General features: G+C 36.6%; 1 pseudogene; it reads right to left on the minus strand.

Moving 5' to 3' along the window:
• Nucleotides 1-5,527: 5,527 nt before the first annotated feature.
• LOC110895526 lies at nucleotides 5,528-11,903 on the minus strand (annotated as a pseudogene).
• Nucleotides 11,904-12,127: the final 224 nt, after the last annotated feature.

Raw genomic sequence — 12,127 nt, forward strand, 5'->3', positions numbered from 1 at the left:
GGCTACATGTCTGTGAAAACGCCATTTGTAGCCTAAGATAGCATGCAATTTAAATAATGATAATAAAACGCCATAGTCTGATAATAAAACGCCAATAATGTAACATTCTTAGAAATGTAATGCTAAAACGTAAACATCATATGGTTTTTTTCAGGGATAAGGTCAGGATTATATGCACACAACCGTTGTGTCCAATCTTGGCGGAACATACTAAACTATGAAGAAAGATTTAAGGCCCTCGAATCACTCGCAAGATTATTCTGCACTCAAATAATGATTGTAAGTGATTATTGAATAACTTAATGCCGTAAAATTATCACAATGTTTTTTTAGTAAAATGTTCACATAAAAAATTATAGAATACACCCGCATATGAGCAATCAGAAGACGACCGGAACAATGAATTCAATCAAAACATGGAAACTGTTTTGATAGAAGCTCCTTTCAAAGGGGGTCAGAAAGATAGAAAGAGAAACGATTATGATATGGTCTTCATCCCAATAATATGGGCAAAACATTTCTACGTTATCTGCTTCAATCTACAATTATATAAAGTTGATGTCTTCGACTACAGTGCTGCTGAAGATAATCTCAGCATGGAAGACAAATATTTTGATGTGGTTGGAAAAATGGTATCTCCCTTGAAAATTTCTTATTATATTACTCCTTTAATTTAAAACGCCATACGGAGTTTTCAAAAAATGTCAAACTAGGCACTGAAATGCTTTTGCAAACTACTTGATATCTGAAAATCACCCAAGTGGTCGGAGGATAAAAAGAGCCTAAATTGTGAGGCAGGATATGAATTAGAGAACAAAGTCAAACAGCGTAGACTGTGGGATATTTACAAAGAGGTATATGGAAACATATATGGGGAAGATGTCTGGTTGGGCATGTGGTTTAGCAAAAGAAAACGCTCCAAATAACCTACAAACCAAATAGCTAAATGACCTCAGGATCAAGTACACAACAAAAATCCTAATACATGAGATAAATGAGAGAAGAAAAGTATTGGTAAAATCAATAAACAAATTTTTGAACTTAGGTAAAGAAACAATAAAAGAACTGTACAAATCAGGATTGGGGAGGATTGAAGAAAGGATGGCCACTAAAATAGATTAGTTTGTCAAAACGCCATACTTATAGGTAATTTAGAATTACCTTGCATGCTTAGGTTATGACCCTATGCATGTTATATAATAGATCACATGTATATTTCACAAACTATTACTTTCGTTTTCCCTATGCATGTTATATAACAGATCACCTGTATATTTTCTCCATGTTTCAAAACGCCATTAAATATAACACGATCTAAGTTATATATCTTAAATAGAAACGCCAAAAACATTAAAAAAGAACATTTTCATGCTATATTATAAAAATGCCAAAATACTAGATTCATCATATCTGCCTGCCCACATCACCCTTATTTCAGTGTCAAGACTAAAGAAGGCAATGAATTGTCACATCATACAGTACTTTCACCATAATTAAAATACATTTTATTCTTTTGGTGACAAAAAATATAATCAATCCATTACAGAAAAAGTAACATTTTCATGCTATAAAAAAGGACATAGATACTAGATACATCATATCTGCCATGCCCACCTCACCCCTTTTATAGTGTCAAGACTAAAGAAGTCGATGAATCGTCACATCATACATTACTTTCACTATAGTCAAAATACATTTTATTCTTTTGGCGCCAGAAAAAGTATAATCTATCCATTTTGTTGTCTTTGGTGAGAACGGAACCTAGAGAACACCATTATAAGTAGAAAAGCTATAATTACTAAAACACTCTAATAAAACCATAAACGCCAAACAAAAATAACGAGCAAAAATGGCACAAGGTATCTCATGGAGGTTCGGTCAATCGGATAGACGATTCGTACTAAAGTTCTCAGACAGAAAAAGGGCGAAGGTCAAGACCATCGACACCATACTTCGTATGGATGTGGCAGTCTAAAGGGATATTCTTGCCTTGGGTGTTCCAATTGTCAACCAGTGTGAGGTAGTCCAAAGGGATATTCTTGCCATGGATGTTCCAATTATCAACCAGTGTGAAAGAACTAAACAGTAATAAGAAGACTAAAAATAAGATTTCAAGAGGATAATGATGATGATGATGTTTTTGAGCTACCAACCGGTTAGAGTTTGAATGAGAAGTTGAGGATGGTGAGAGTGACTTATAGCAACGGATATGAAGATTCCTTGACAATAGACGAAGTGCTAAACACAGAGAACATCTGCCTTCTTCAATAACTCTTAACTATAACACTGTCACCCGTTGTCACAACCAGGATTGTGATTATGTTTAAATCTAGGATGTCTTTTAGGCTAAACCAGTTGATGGCGTTAAATGCCAATGTTGTTAATGTTGTTAATGATGATGAATATGAAGAAAGTGATGAGCAAATCGATGGGTACATCTCTGATGTAATCTCTGATGTAATCTCATCCAATGAAGAGTATTGATTTCATTTGTTGTGTTGCATTTTTATTGTAATGTTTGAGTAATTTTAGGAATGAATTGTAATGAATGTAGGAATCCATGATATTTACTTTGAATCCTTTGTTTATCCGAGCCAAAACTCTATAAAAGAAAATGAAACGCCATAGATTGAGTTTCTAACTAAACGCCAAAAAAAGTTTCCACGCCACAAATGAGCACGACGTATGAGATAAAATGAATAAAAACCTGTAAAAAGACAAAAACACCCCTCCCCTGTATCGTAGCATGCGCCACGTGTCGCTCTAGGTTCTGTTCTCACCGTTTTCACACTTTCCACCGTTTTCTCAAGATCCCGTTTCTATGTGTGTGTGTGTGTGTGTGTGTGTGTATATATATATATGGGGTTAGGTTCAATGGGGAGCACTAAAGAAATAGGAAACCGAGGAGAACCGACTCAAATAAACTCCAATTGGACTCATTACAGGAGCATTTGAACTGGCTCATCGAACTCTAACTAGAAACTCTAAACCCTAAATCCTAATTGTCACACCCTAACCGAGGGCGGAATCATCGGGGCGCAGCACTAGGCGAATCAGATTGCTCAAGAGAATCCATAACAACTATATTGCGACAGCATTTATTACATTTGTTATCCCATACTAACAATCAGTACAATCACATAAGTTATCACAGATTTCTTGTCCTCTCGAACAATACAAATCCAACAACCTAGATTTTAGGTGAGTTTCTAGACTTCCTAGCTTGAATCGATGTAGACTGGGACTAAACCTGCAACATACGTTAAAATAATGTCAATACAAAAGTATTGGCGAGTATACAGGTTTGATATGTAATGGTGTAATAGATAAAAGCTGCGAATTTCCACATACATACACGTAATACACGACATATATACTCACAAAACTGATACTACCAGCTAAGTCCTCGAGCTTCGATCGCGATTGCTAAACTAGACCCCATCGGGCGCAATAGTACTATACTAGTCATGGTGGGACGTCGCGAGTATAAGTCCTAGCACATATGTAACTAGCATCACGTATAACTATGCACATTGGTCATTCGCAAGTGATAAATAGTTTAAGCATTTGATGTGATTTGGTTTGCTAGCAACGTATGTTGCACCCAAAAGTGCAAAAGCAAAAAGGGTTCAAGTATACTCACAGTGCGTATTCAGCGAGAACACAACTTGATTGGGTTGAAGGGAGCGTGTCCGAGATTAGCCTGATTACAGATCGATAGCGTAAGCGTTGAATAGTGCGTTAAACGTTGGAGGGTGGACCAAGAATCGGGTGGTAATCCGATCGGATGGGTTGCTGCCCGACCGGATGGGTTGCTGCCCGATCGGATGGGCTGCTGCCCGATCGGTTGGCAGCCTGTCCGATCAGCTGACAGCCTGTCCGATCGGACGACTGTCCGATCGGACGGCAATTCGTCCTAACCATCTGATCGTCCTTGGCACCTGATTATTTGAAGGTTTTGGAAATTTTGACCGAGACGGTATTGTGATGTGCTAACAACAGAAACCCCATCTCGAGCCAACAGACCCGATCGGACAGGTATCACCCAAATCTGACCGGTTGGCTGGTTCATGATGGTCGTTCTTAGTTAACCCGAAATCGGTTGTCACTTTGATAGAAACCAGATCTTGAATCAACACGACCCTATAAATGAGTAGAAAGTCGATACAAGCTCCGATTCTATCGGTTTGAAGTGCATTGAGTGTAAAAGAGTTGAAAGAAAGTTGGAGAACCATCTTTTAATGATTATGTGTAGATCTGTTGTGAAAATGTTGTTTATTCTTGTGGAAATCCTTCGTATCTGAGTTGTTCTTGGTGGGTTGAGGCCAACACTTGAAGCTCATAAGAACTCCATGATGACATCATCCTAGAGCACCTCAAATCTATTGATTTCACGGTTAAAAGTTAAGATTTAGAAGAGAAAATGATGAAGAAGTGCGTGTACATCATAGAACTACAAGATTTGGGGTAAAAATTTACAAGAATCGCGAGAAATCGAGAGAGAATAGCCTCAAAGCGTGTTGGTCGAGTGAGAGCTGTCACATCACTTGAAAAGTGATGTGACAAGTGCTATTTATAGGTAAAAAGGATATAAGGGATGGTGAAGTGTTGTGGATCAGGTGGCCTGTCCGATCGGTTGGCTGTCCGATCGGATGGCTGTCCAATCGGATGGATGTCCGATCGGATGGCTGTCCGATCGGATGGCTGTCCGATCGGATGGCCATTCGATCGAAATGCCATTCGATCGAAATGTCATTCGATCAAACGCCTCCGGCGAGCTGAGTTTTGGTGTTCCGTTTTGATGGTTTGGCGCTGCGATAGTTTGGGTACACATTTTCGTCCACATTTTTATATATTTATTATAATTAGCCACGTTGGGTCGTATATACATATCCATATTTCAAAGTTGCGATACAATAACCGGGTTTCGTTTCGAATATGCGTTACTTTGCAACGCCTCATGGTCATTGAGGAGGGTAGAATAGGTCCTCACTCAACATCATCGTGAACGTTGATGTGTGTTTTGAGTAATGAGTTGCATTGCGACACATCACGGCTATCAAGGAGGGTAGAATTGGTCCTCACTTGACATCTTCGCGGTTGTTAGCAAGTGCAATGTGATGTGATAGCGATAAAGTATGCGAAATATGCGAAAAAATATTGCGATTTAGCAATATATCACTACAAAAAAAAATGTCATTTGGTGACATACAAAAAATGCCACAAAACAACAAAAAAGTGCCACTAAAAACATCCGTAGGAATGGGCGGCACACAAAAAAAGTGCCACTAGAAGCGCTGACACTAAAGCCATTTCGTGGCACTTTTTCAATCTGCCACACAAAGTATATAGGCTTTTAGTGGCACTGATTTTTCTGCCACTACAAACTTTTGGGCTTTTAGTGGCACATATTTTTTGCCACAAAAATCAAATCAAATTATTTATCATATTAATTTTTATTGATTACAATTATTATTTATTTACATCAAAGAAAAAAAAATAAAAATAAAATTGTAAAATGTAGAAATCATAATAATATAATCAATTCAATTAAAAAGTTCAATCAATCGTCTTACAAAGATTCCAAATGTTTGCAAAGAAATAACTAATAAGTGTCAATCTAAGTCTAAATATCAAACATACAAATCAAATATTTAAAAAATGTTTGAACAAAAACTCAAAACTCTATTGCACTCATGAATCTCTTTTACAATCTTAATACGAGTAAAATATTCATTGTGTTAACTCTTTCTTAGCGATGGTATTTCACACTTCATAGTTGTTCCCTGCACTTACTCCTTATTATCGCCACATCAGCCAATTCACTATATTCAACCTGAAATTTCACAATTCATGTTCAAATGATTAGATCTCATAACCATACCTTTTGTTTTCTGCTTATGCGATGCGCCTCAGCACCGTTTTTGCGCCTTTTTGCGCCTCAACACTGTTTTTTCGAAAAAACCCCATTTTTGCGCCTAGGCTACTACCAGGCGCTATAGGTGTGCCTCGCTATGCCCGAGCGCCTAGGCGCGCGCTTTTTACGCTTTTGACAACATAGGTACATATATAATTTTCCTACGATTGCCTTTTCTTGCATTTTTGTGCCTTGTGTCTTGTGCCTAGGTGACAAGCAAACCCTTTGTGCCCTGCGACTTTAACTACTATGCATGGATTTCTATTATAATTTATAAGCTTTTATTATTTTATTTATAACCAACTCAACTCAACCTAGAGAAAACCAACTCAACCTAAACAAAGTATTGAAAATATTCATTTGCCTTAAACTTGTTTTGTTCTACGCATGACCCGCCCATTTTGTCACCACTACAATGTACTCTTAAAAACAGCATTCAATATAAGAATTATCTCATGTCTGCATAAAAACGCTATACAGACATATTGCCATCTATTCTTTAACACAAATATATGTCAACTTGAAAAATTATAAAACCAAAAGTCGATAAAAGAAACAAACTCTTACATGGAAAGGAGCTTCTCGTCGTATGATACATTGAAGGCAGAGATCGGGCCCCACACAACATGCTTTGAGCTTCTCCGCTTCCATGTTGTGGTGTTCCACTTCACAATACTTCCACCTCGATCTACCCACATCAAAAAGGTTCACTAGCAATAATTAAAAAATAAATAGATAGCATAATTTTGTCCCACAAGGTTCTCCATGTCATCGTCTGAGGGGTATTTCAAATCTTTGACTAATAGTCCAAAGTCGTTAAATATTTGCATTAATTATGGGACGAATTCATAGTTGTTAAGAGTGAATAGCGGACGATAGTGACAAGCAACCTAACGCTACGTAGCGATAGCAATGAAATAGCAGGTGCTATTTTATGTTTAGCGATACACTAGAAGAAAATTTTAGAAATATTTTATATGTTTATTATATCCGTATACGGTGTATCTATACGTATATTTAACAAATAAACCTAAAATCCAGCTATTGTATATGGATATTTTACAGCTATTTATATTAAAACAAAAAAAAAAACCTGAAATCCCACTATTTACTCACTATGGAGGGGCCAAAATCAGATAACGATGAATGAGTGCTTCAGTAAGTTATTCGCTGTAGTGCTTGCTATGAGTGCTATTAACAACTATGGATGAGTTCTTGTTCATAACTTATATGAGTAAAGTTTAGCTAGCAACAATAGAACTAGAAGACTACCTCGCATTGCAGTGACATAGAGAAAGGGATCACTCTCTCCATTAAGTGAAAATTTGCAAAATCCAAAAACTTCATCCTGAACGGGACACGTGACTCTAATTAGTGTAGGCAAATTGCAAAACACGGTCTAAAAACATAGAGATAAATGCTTACATTTTCTTTTGATAAAGAAGCTTTGGCTATTGATGATGAGATATCCCAAACCCTACCAGGGCCACTTCCAACCGACACAAGATATTTTCCGTCAGGACTGAGACAGATAAACACCAATAAACATCAGACAAAATTAAAAAAAAAAAAAAAATCTAAAGCCTGACGAAGAAACTAAAGTTAACCTGAAATCTAAGGTAGCGTTCGTCTCATGGAATGGAATGGAATGGAATTAGGAAGTTTTTCTTTGTAAAATTGATCTTGGTTTGGGGAGGGAGGAATTTGAAATCCTTCACTCTAATGAAATTTGTGACTATTTCAACATTCGTTAGAAATCCTTCACTCTAATGAAGGAATGGAATGGAATGTTGAAATAGTCACAAATTTCATTGATTAAAGAAATTCATTGGATTTCAAATTCCTCCCTCCCCAAACCAAGATCAATTTTACAAAGAAAAGCTTCCCAATTCCATTCCATGAAACGAACGCTACCTAAATTCTTCACAGATGTATGAGCCTTAGGCGCATCAAGGATTAATGCCACGCTAGGCCACTTGAACATCCTCAACGTACCATCCTGTACTGCACAATAACTGTACAAATTAAGCATTTGTTTCTATAAATAAATATATAATAGTTTTCGATAATCATGTGAAAGATGGCCTTTACCTCACCACCAACGGCAAGTAGAGAACCATCCTGACTAAGGGTAACTGCTACTTGTTGACCAATATCTTCCAATTTGTCAAAACACTTTCTCAGATGGCTTTAGACTCAATTCAATGGTATCATCACTCGTGATTGTATCCCATTCAAACCATCTGTGAACCAAATTTATAACGGTAACAACTTATCACCAAAAAAAGCTTCAATGTAGTCAATTCACTTTTTTCTGTCAATTTCACGTTCAGGATTACCTGCAACTTTTTGGCAACAAACAAACTACACCTTCTCCACCAGGATGAACAGCCATTCTGTACGGCAGATCATCACCAGTTTCAAGTTTCTCCACCTTATAAAAAGAATTTAATCATTAAGGCTCAACCATCACATGTTATACAAGTTATAACATCAGTAAGCGTACAATATCAACAATATCGACAGTGTATAATGAAAACTGGAACTCACAGGCTGATCAGAAAGGGAATTAGAGGCCGAATCAAAAAGTGAGATGACTAGAGAATTAGGGATCCCACTTCGACCTTCACCACCGCCACCCGCAAAAATCACATAGTTTGGTCGGTTACCGGAATCTTCGTCTTCTTTCTTGGCATCTGTGCCAGATGATTTGAGTGCATTATGTGGTACGAAAGAAGCACCGTAGAGTGGAACACCATACTTCTTACAATTCTCCCCCATTACTCACCGAGTTCCAACCTAAAACACATGTATCTTACGTATCAATAAGAAAGCAAACAATCTACATTTACATTATCAATCAATCTAACAGCTGCTGAAAAAAAAATCAATAGAAAACCTGAAGCAATGTTGTAAAAATTGGGATTAATCGTCGATTAATCGGTAATCAATAGTAGACCGCATAGTCGTCAATAGCGGTCGCTATGGTCACTATAGCAAATAACGTAGCGTATAGGTCATAGCTCACTATAGGGTATGTAGTCATAAATAGCGGGATTTCAGTTTTATTTATTTTTTTATTTTTCAAATATATATAGTGATTAAATATAGCTATAAAATAGCTGGATTTTAGGAATTTGTTAAATATACATGTAAAATAGTGTATATACCAGGTAGACCGATTTTAGAATATAATATACATATAAAAAAAATTTTAAATAGCGCCCGCTATTTATCACTATTCGCTATGTAGCATATAAGGACCATATCGCCCACTATCCATCCTGACTTTTCAAAAAAAAATTAAAATTCGGTACATAATTCATAAATATTATTCTTTGCTAAACGCTTAAGCTTTGTAACATGTTCTTACCAGTAAAAAAGCTTCTTTGCTTGGATAGTGCAACCATTTAAGGTAATAAAAGTGAAGATTATGCCCATAATGATGCCTTGGATTGATCTGCATAAATGCAAGATATATAATATAAGAAGATTTCGAATCTGCATAAATGCAAGATATATAATATAAGAAGATTTCGAATCTGCATAATTAGGATGTTGAAGATATCAACTAAGATCCATGTGACCATTTGATAAAAAGATCTTTCTGTATTTCTCACTAGTTTTCATAATCTTGCAATTCATCCAACAAATCAATGAATTCATCCACACAAAGTGACTTTCAAATGCTAATGCTGTCATACTTAAGCAAAACCAAGTTATGTGACTTTCAAATCGTATACATATTAATAAACTGAAGTTATGTGCTGATAAAGAAAACTGAAGTAAAAAAAAGGGCATACCTATGACTTAAAATTGGTTTAGATTGCCAATGATATTAAAATTGTTAAATTGTTAAGTGTGTGTGAGACATATAAGTTGGTGAATTTTGGTGAATGAATGGCTGTGTAGGAATGCTAAATAAAACTGAGCAAAAGCGAACCGAACTGGGTGGCTCGGTTCTAAACCAAACCGAGTTCGAGCATAAGATTTCCGCTCGATTTCCTAAATGGCTAAATCTGAACCAAACCGAGCACGAGCATACCTCCATTCGGTTCGGTGCGGCTCATGAACACACCTATACATTAGCAAGCAAAGTTCAATAACTGACCCGACCCGATGTTTAACCGACCCGACCTGAAAACTGAAGATGATGAAAATATAGAAGTATAGAACCTAAAACTGGCCGTAAAAGAAGACTCGTGTATCGGTTCCAGAACCATCCGGGTACATCGGTTTTTACCAAATAACCGAACCCGATTACACCAAATCGTTCTGCTTCATCACAGATACTGTGTGCAGAAGGTTTACCCCTGAGTCTTCACCCCTCCCAAGAAGCTTTGGTCCCAAACGCTTGCCTAAACAATCTAAAGCATAAAATAAATAATTAACTAAGAATATGTGTTTAACCAACAGAAGTTAAGGAAAATAGATAGCATCCATAGTTCCATACAATGTCTTTTTAAAAAGGAACTAAGATTAACAAGCATTAGAAAAGAAAACTAGAAGAATTTGTTTTAACAAGTTCTCAAGAAGGTCACCAAAATACCAAATCAAGTTTCAATTTTCATCAGACGTCTCTAAACGGATTTTTTTATGCAATTTTCAGAGTCAAAGAAAGTAACAATAAAGGGCACAAATATAGGTGTGTACAAATCCCCTAATAAGAAGAGTAAACTCATAAGCTGAAAATAATTAACTTGACATACAAATGTGTTAAGTATCCACCAGAAAAAAACATGATTATACCTTGTTAACCAACTAAACTTTCAAAAGCCTTTCAAAATAAAACCACCAGCATATGAAACACCGTGAGAAGTTACATGCCTGGAAAAACTGTATACACAAAGTGTTCTGGGTAGCAAGATCGATATGCCACAAAATATTCAAACTGCAATACTTCATCAATCACATTTCAATAAGTACTCTATCCAGCCATGATCGATATCACAACCACTTCAAGTCATTCATTGCGGCTAGGCTCCAAACAAGGCCTATGCGCCTTGAGTGCCTCTTGCGCATTCAACAACATAGCATAGATTACCGAACACACTTAAATGTCTCATACAAGCTTATATTGTCTCTAAACTAACCTCATGCTAACAAAGATGATTTTAAAACATCCGAAGCCAAACTAATCAAACTAAACAACTAACGACATCAATCAAGATCTGGAAACACCAACACACACCTCAATAAATCAACTTATCAACTCACCATTGACACAATCAATAAGCAACGAAGAATCAAACACGCTGAAATGTCTCATACAAGTTTGCAAAATATAAGCTTAAGACATCATAAAAATACAATAAGGCGTCTTCGAGTCTTAGTTCGAAGCAATAAACATAGCCGTCACAATACCACCAATGCTTGTCCATCTAATACTTGAGGCTAATTTTATATAATCATTAACTAAAATTGTGGCCAACCAAAAAATATTTGTGTAAATTAAATTAATATCTTGTGATCCTAAAACAGTAACATATGGTATACATTTAAATTGACAATTCACACTCACACAGGGAATTAGTGTAATCAACAAAAACTACTCTCGGTACCAATTACTGTATCAATTCGAATGATAAATACTAATAAATTGAAATTATAAGAACTAGGGCACCAAATAATAAATTGAAATTATAAGAACTAGGTAGAATCATGAAGTTACTTTTACCTGTTCAAAGTTGATGGCCAATGCTAAACAATAAACCCTCTTGAACCTAACAAACTTAGGGACTTTTGAACGAGGATGATTGGGTTGTTGAACGAGGATGATGGGCTATTGAATGAGGACGAGGGGGCTTCTAAATAGGTGGTGTGGTTGTGCAGTGGTGGGAGGGTGGTGCTCAGCCGTTCATGGTGGTGAGGTAGCGGTTCAAAGATTTGGGAAACGATTGGGATTGAGAGGGGAGCTCACACAGATTGATTTGGGGTGGGAGTGGGGATGGGGAAACTGAAATTTTTTTAGAGTTTTTGACTTTTGGGAGGGAATCTTGCGTAGAAGAGGGTTTTAACTTTTATGGAGGGAATGAAAAAATTTCAAGGATAAGCGTTTGAAATTTTAAGTGGTATTAGGCTATAGAGCGTGGTCATGACTCTTATGGTTACCATGACCCTTTACATCAGCGTCGTATCACCTGCCGGGTTTGACACGAACACAAGCCATTTATAATTACAACTTTTTATGGATCGTTATTACCCAATACG

The sequence above is a fragment of the Helianthus annuus genome, chromosome 12 (genome assembly GCF_002127325.2).
Source record: "Helianthus annuus cultivar XRQ/B chromosome 12, HanXRQr2.0-SUNRISE, whole genome shotgun sequence".
Lineage (NCBI taxonomy): Eukaryota > Viridiplantae > Streptophyta > Magnoliopsida > Asterales > Asteraceae > Helianthus > Helianthus annuus.